An 8,237-nucleotide genomic window follows, 5' to 3' on the forward strand; every position below is an offset into this window, starting at 1 on the left:
CTTTAATCTCATCTCATTTTTGAAAACAAATGAACCCTAAATCAAGATAATAACAAATCAAAATGATCACATAATTATAAAAATTATATCAAAATTATTTGATATTATGGTCAACACACATGAATAGCTAGCAGACATAAAACTAAGATGATAAAGAGTCGGAGGCAAGGTGAAGATCTGAATAGGCTGAAGCGAGAACTTCTACGGGAGACTTTTAAAAGTGGTTGAGATGGGTTTTGAATGTAAATGTTGAATTGAGTTGAGGTAAATAGTAGTGAGTTGAAATGTTTGAATGAATTTTATAGGGTCAAGTTAAGATATGTTGGGATATTAAGATAAATTTAGATATATTTATGGAAAGTTGAAAAAAATTGTAGATCTCATATGATAAAGAGGTATTAAGTTAAAAAAGATTGCAAAGTCCCACATATAAAGAAGTTTTGAGTTGAGAGAAGTTTAATAATTTAAAATTTGTGTGTTAGGATATTGGAATAAGTCTAAAATAGAACCCAAATTAGATGAGTTGAGCTCATTCAAATATCCAAATGAAGACGAGAGATTCTAGATATTGTTGTGAGATTGGACAATTTTAGTGTAATGGGATGCTGAGCTGGGATAAAGTTTTGGCTATATTCTTTTTTTTTTTTTTTTCTAATCAAGCTTGCATATTTATAAATAAAAAGATTAAGTTGCAGAAATAAAAAGGTCATTGCCACTATCAATAAGTACAATACTAAAAGGTAAAATAGTTACTGGTATGCAACTAATTACTCTATTTGTTACGGTCCATTGCGCTACCGAATGTACAAATCAATTTTGAGATCGATCTATTTTTTTAAAACACCATCTATATATACATGGGAATGAAAGCATTAATGCTTTGACAGATGGCTGGGAGAAGATTAAAAAAATATGAAGTTAATTCTTATGCAGTTGATGAAGATCAACAAAATGAGATAAGGAGATGCTAAGACAACAAAAAATGTAGACGCAAATCTGCAAATAGCGATGATAGAGGAGACCTATGTTGCCCTCTAAAAGGTTTGAGGAAAGACTTTTACATTGAACTCCATGCTTATGAACTTTGAGGGCAGAAAATTGAATTCTAGACCAGAGAAGAGATGTATCTCGTTGTCTTTAGCTATGCAGCTTTCTCTCGGCAAATATTTAAAGAATGGAACGAAAGCACAGAAGTATACGACACCCAAAGCTTGATTAAAGAAGAGATCTAGGTATAGCGTTTTCCATGGTGAGAGTTTCAAAAGTCTTGTTTACATTACCAGTTCAGCATTAAGTCAACCTCAAGAGGTCAAACTTGCAGAGGATTTTCTCCATTACTTTCCAGTCCCCCTGAGTTTTTTCGAATTGCAGAAATCCTTGGAAGTGAGGATGTGGGCATGCTTTTCTTCAGGGAGATGGCGAAGGATTTGAAGATGGGCATAGATGTTTATACTATAGAGAGATAGAGAGTCCAATTGGGAAGATGGATTTCAGTTTTTAATTGTTGAGGCAGTGAAAGTTGCCTTCATAATTCAAGACTATACGACGGCAGACTTGCATGTTAGAGGAGTGGAGAATTTAGTACAGAAACTAGGTTCCATATCACAACGTTATCAGGTGAAAGGGTGAAGAGAGGGATGAGCAAAAGACATTTGTAGAGCTGTTACTCGATGGGGTACACACTTTCTTTTCAGAGCACTCTCATTGAAATAGTCAAAATTAAAAGATATTTTTTATGAATATAAGATAAATTTAACTTTTAATTATTCCGTTTATATAAATCTCCATATTGAAATAACTATTTTTTCATTATATAACAATAAAATAATATAAGATGAATTTGATTTTGGTTACATATCAAATTTTCACATTAGATTATATATTTATTCATTATATAGTAATGAATAACTAATAATTTCAAAAATATTAAATTTTTTTAATTATTAATTTATTTTATTTTATCATATTTTACTATTCTACCTATTATATATTAATTAATAATTATATTCTTATTAAATTAATATATCACAAGCTCAAATTAATATACCAATTGTGACAAAAATATGTGATAAAAAGAAAGGAAGAGAGAAATAATTAATAAAATATGTATTTAATGTATATACAGTAACCTTCAAATTTGAAAAAAAAATTTAAAAGTTACTGTAGCTAAATTTTAAATATTTGAAATCTAGCCAATCTATTGTGAGTATATTTTATTCTCTAATAATTAAATATTCTATAAATTTAATTTTTAACTAATCCAAATAAAAGTACGCTAACAAGTAGCAAGCTAGAGAGGTCCTTCCAAGAGTACGCCACAAGGCACTCTTAGAGCAGTTGGGCCTTTGTTCGGAGATGCTACAATCAGGAGTAGGGCTGAACTTGTGGTACTTACTACGAACTTGTGGTACTTACTACGAACTTGTTCCTCTCATCATCCATTCATCCTTAACATGGTTGAAATCTTGAAACAATTACATGAGCTAGTTTTTGTCTTTTTTTTTTTTTTATTCAAGAGTAATGTTACCTTTTGAAAATTTTTAAATGTTCTTGTATCGTAATACAACTATCTATCAATTCATTTAACAAATTGATTAGTCAATAACAAGTAATTATTTAATAATAAATCAATAACAGAGAGTAAATAAATTACATAACACCAATATTAATAACGAATGGAAACTCTTTAAATAACTCTTTAAAGGTAAAAGTTTACGGGTCAACCAAACTCAAAAAAATCAATTTAATTATTTGAAAATCAAGTACAAGTAAATCTCAATTATAAAATTTTTTTCAATTGACTATTTTATTTGACACGACAAACGACTCGTTTGTTTCTACCGCAGTAACAGCCAGAACTTCTGACGATCTTCAAACATTCACTGTTCTCCTAGAACTCCAGTAACTGAATCACAATCATTCAGCCTCCAACAAGACACAATCACACTTGATGAGAGAGAAATTATTAAAAAATTCACACATATGTACTCGGAATATACTCTCCAATATCTTCGAGCCGAAGTCTCTGTAGATCCTAACCAATAGGATCCTTTATATAAACAATGTGAAAGCAGTTTGAATTGTAGTAGGATTCTATTGACGAAATGACTCTATCACGACGGACTCTTATGACAAGATGCTGACACCTGACACTTTATCTTCTCAGCAGAAACAGTTTCCCATTCAAACTCTTCTCTGGATAATACCAAAACTCTTGGAACTCAAATTCTACACTTTTGACTTATCTAAAACATTTCCTAACAACTTCTAGATAAACTCAAAATAGCAATAAATAAAATCAAAGTGTTTTACATTCATCCAAATTACAAAACTAAAAATAAGATGAAATCTATAATTTTAGTCAAATAGTCCTAGCCAAACTCTTGCATCTATATTTTTCATTTTTTATTTTGCATCTCATTACTATTCACTATTATTCACAAATTTTAATTCATAAATATCACTACTATTTACAAATCATCTCAACTCTGAAACTAAACGGAGTCTTTAAGTACTGGTCATTTAAGTAATTGACATGTAAAACCACTCATAATGCACCACATAAACAGTGTAATTGAGATAACAAAATCAATAATAAAGAAAATCATTTCTCCTTAATTTTTTAAATTGAACATTAATATGCCAAAACGTTATGCGTTGTAGTGTACTTTGAAAAGATAAACACAACTCTGTATCACGATTCACCAGCTTTGCAGCGGTGCTTCAAGGTAACAAGTTTGTATGATATTATTATTATTCATTCGATAAAGAAATGGGCACATAGTTGTTGCTTTATCATCCATATGTGCTCATTGTCAAGACTATAGGAACGTCAGCCTATTGTTTTGGTTGGTAATTGTTCTATTCTCTACCCAAGTCTCGCACGTTTTCAATATGATCAATAAACAAGTAATTGCAGGACCTGTTCTGATACCCAAAGAGTAAGATTAAAAGATCACTGCAATTCTAACCCATCAAGTTTAATCCTCCACCGTTTCTTTAATGGCATGACTCGAATGATCTCTCGGTGAATTTAAAATAAGAGAACAGTTTGAAGTATAAAGTAAACTTATAAATTGATATAATTTTATAGAATATATTAGATTTATTTTATATTAAAAATATTTTTATAATCTAACGTATCACATTAATCACATTAATTTATAAATTTATTTTTATATAATCATTACGTGACTAAACTAATTTTAAAAAAAATCATAATTTTGTTGATTTGCGAGATGAGTAATCCTTGCCTCTTGGAATCCGCAAATTATCTATACTCTTATCACAAACATTAATTGAGCCGAAAATGACGAGTGTCATCGAAGGCTCTTTCAATCAATTCAATCCCAACTTGGGGTATCCGTTTCCTATAACTAATCGAGTATTTCCACTATAAAAGCACATCACTTTAGGCTTTAGTGCACTCTTTTTCCTCTTTTTAAGACTATCTCTTAGAGTATTAAATATTTCGTGGAACTTTGTGCACACGGAAAGCTGTCTCAAAACTTAAATTGAAAATCGACTTGGGCGAACAAGGTAAGCAGGCAATAAAGAACAATGAAGGAAAAAATCACAAAAGAATTTTAGCTCCTAACGTGGGATGCCTTGCGTTGTTCAGTTGTAAATACGAGCACATGATAAAGTTCCTTGGCGTTCGTGGAGAGTTTCATCCCCACGTATTAATTACGACAATTTCAAAAGAAGCACCATCGTTATTATTATTATTATTTTCACAAAAATGGTAAGGGAGAGACCATCTAAGATGGCTTTTCTATCCGAACGCGACTATAATGCTGCATAAAAGATTAGGCGGTGGGATGTCTTAATACATGCCAAATCACTTAAAAGTAATCCACGAACAATTTGAATCATCACCCGTATGATAAATTATTAAATATCACTAATAACTAGTATAACTTATTTTGTCTTAAGACACAAATGAAAAGAATCCAGCCTTTAATTTTAGAGAAATGATAATTACAATCATGAATGTACAAGCATTACGTAATTATTTTGAAAAAATACGGGACTACATGAAAAAACAAATTATTTTTTAATAGTGGATGTTTTATTTTTTTTTTTAAAACGACTTCACGATACTTGCGTACTTTACGACTATATATAACATTACTCTTAATTTTAAATGAATGGGGAACGTAAATGGAAAAAAAAAAAATCTTTTAACTAGATATAGTCATGAATTGTAGAAACACTACACATTACTTTTTAAAAAATGTGAAATCTATTATTAAAAAATTATATATTTTTTTTAAAGTGTGCATGTGCACTTTAACTCTGCAAATATCATTTTTGAGAGTGATTCTCCGCACACCTCAAATAATTTTTTTTTTTTTTTAACTCAGCATATGGTGTGCTGCTGCAGCTATAGGCTGATGTAAATAATTACACTATTTCTAAATTGCAAAAGTTATTTTTCTCTATAAAGCTGCACTCTTCCTCTATCTTTAATCTTCTTTCACATACTTTATTATTACGATAAATTGCATTAATATACAATTTCGTAAAGTCCACATAAAGTATACCAAATGAACATTGCGCGAGAATAATTGCAATAAGAAGTTATAACTTATGGGTTTCTTTTTTTCTTTTTTTTTTCTTTTTTTTCTTTTTTTTTTTATCCACTTCTCTTTACTTATCCATATTACTTAACGAAAAATTCTATGCATAAATCTCACAGTCCTGCATACTATTTAAAAATATATAAATTTATTTTTTTATTCTTATATTTCATAAAATATAAAATATGAAATATGAAATTGAGAATAAAAGAATAAAATCACATATTTTTTAAGTGGTGTGCAGAGTGTGAGACTTCTATATAGCACAACTCATTACTTAACAAAAGCCATCATCTTATATCAGTGTCATGAAAAAAGCCTTGCCTATATAGTTTAATTGGCCTGGTTGGTGCACCCTCTAGGTTAGTATTAATAAAAGAGTAATGATATGCCCACAATATATTCTACAATATATTGCATAATAATATTATAAAATGAGAATATTTTTATAAAATGATGTCATTTTTATAAGATATTTTATAAAAATACCCCTCATTTAAAATATAGTTATGTAAAATGTTATGAAAAATATTATGTGTAAATTATTTTTCTTAATAAAATATGTATCTTGACATATGGAGGCATAGACGTTATTTGTTCACGTTCTAATATAGAAAATCACCAATAATCTATTTGAGACTTGTAGATAATATTATTCTTGTGTTCGTGGATTTCATTTCGTTGCTGACAAATGGATAAGTCCCCACACATTACAACAAAGCCGCGCGTGGGAGCTTAAAAAATTCCTCGAATTTGATCGTTGATCACATACACACATCTCATAACTGGTCGTTGGATCCCATTAAGAGAGCTCGGAGCACAACCGTCAGTGAGCTATTCGTCATTGGTTTGAATTGTAAAATCAGGCTTAGTAGAGAATTGGACCCATTGTTAGTATCTATTGAAGATAGAAATGGGCAGCGGGGCCCGTAGGCCCCACACCCGAGGCTCCGTGTCGTCAGATGTGGAGAGTGGATGATCCCGCCCGCATCTGGCCCTTCAGAGGCAGTGGACAGAAGGGGCCCAGCCCTGTCCTAATTTTCCCTCGCCCTACTTATTATAAATATATGTGTGTATTTATATATATATATATATATATATATATATATATAACCTCTTCAATCATAAAATGATGTCGTTTTGTATCTGACAAAATAGTATCTAAATTCATTGTCTGCTACCACTGTAAAAACATTGATTTGCACGCATTATTTGATTAACGAGATGAAAATTCATGTTCATGATGTTCTTCAGTTCTTGACTTTAAGGAGACCAATGAGGAGAAGGGTAGTGATCAACCTGGATCTCACAATCATTGATTTCATTTTATTATTTTGATTTATTTATATTTATTTTATGGGTATTAATTTCAAATTTAATTGTTGTAGCAATACACAAGAAGACGTCTACCTCCGCTGCAATATAATTTCGTTTTATTGGACCCACTATTACCATTTGCCATAGGTTTATATAATTTGTATTATCCCTTAATTATTTTTTATATTTATATAAATCTTGGTATCTAATTATGTTTCTTGTATTTTTTTATCTTTTATAATCTTACTGTCATATGCGCAGTCAAGCCTCAATCCTAATCCCAAGCCCACGGACCAAAATTCAAATGATTTATTCTCATCTTGATCCTATTTCATCTTGGTTAGTTAGATTTTAGTTTGTAATTTTTTCATTTCTAATATATGCTTGTAATTTTAGTTTTTGTTTCTTATTTATAGTTCTAATTTGTTTTCTTATTAAATTGTTAATATTTTAGATTTTATGATCTCACAACAGACAACACTAATTACATGTCTTTTCACTCTTGGCCACCCATCCTAAATGTCAAACAACTCACTTAGTTCTTTTCAATGATTCACTTATCTGTTATTTTTAATGTTGATATAATGTCCCTTTTATGTTTGTAATATTTTCTCTTAATTTGTATTATTGTAATAACTTAATTATTATTATTAATTTATTACGTAGTACTCCATTTTCTCTTAATTTGTATATTATTTATATTATTATAAATTCATTTTTTTGTTATTTATCTTTTTTTGTTTTTTTTTTGTTAATTTTGAGCCTTTTTGTAGAGGTGGGCAATAAGGGCCCGCTCGCCCCACCCCTGAATGGCGGGGCGGGTTTCGGGGTGCAAAACCCACCCCTGCCCATGCGGGGGCGGGCTTCCCTACGGATAGCACCCCTAATTGAAGACCCCTTCATATGCATCGTTCGAATTTAGGAAAACAAATGTTCTAAGTATTTTCATGTATTCTCAGATGTTATTTTTTTAAACATCACTAAAATATAAAATATTTTAATTTTTAAATTTTTTCATCTAATCATCACAAACTTCACAAAAAACTAATACTACTTTTTCAAACTTCAAAATAAAAATAATATTACAAAAATATATTAAACAATTTTGTAACTTTATAATATTTTTATTTAACTTTTTTTTTCTCATTTTCTAAAACTCAATAAAACATCTTAATTCAAATAATTTTACTACTATTTACAAATATACTGAGATATTCTTTGCATTACGGACCCTTAATTCTCATATAAATCCCTTGTTTTCATGAAATTTATCTTTTTAAGGAAAAACTTTATTTGTAAATAGATGCGATAATTCACTTAATAAAATTACAAAAGCAT

The sequence above is a fragment of the Juglans microcarpa x Juglans regia genome, chromosome 1S (assembly GCF_004785595.1).
Source record: "Juglans microcarpa x Juglans regia isolate MS1-56 chromosome 1S, Jm3101_v1.0, whole genome shotgun sequence".
In the NCBI taxonomy this organism is placed as follows: Eukaryota; Viridiplantae; Streptophyta; class Magnoliopsida; order Fagales; family Juglandaceae; genus Juglans; species Juglans microcarpa x Juglans regia.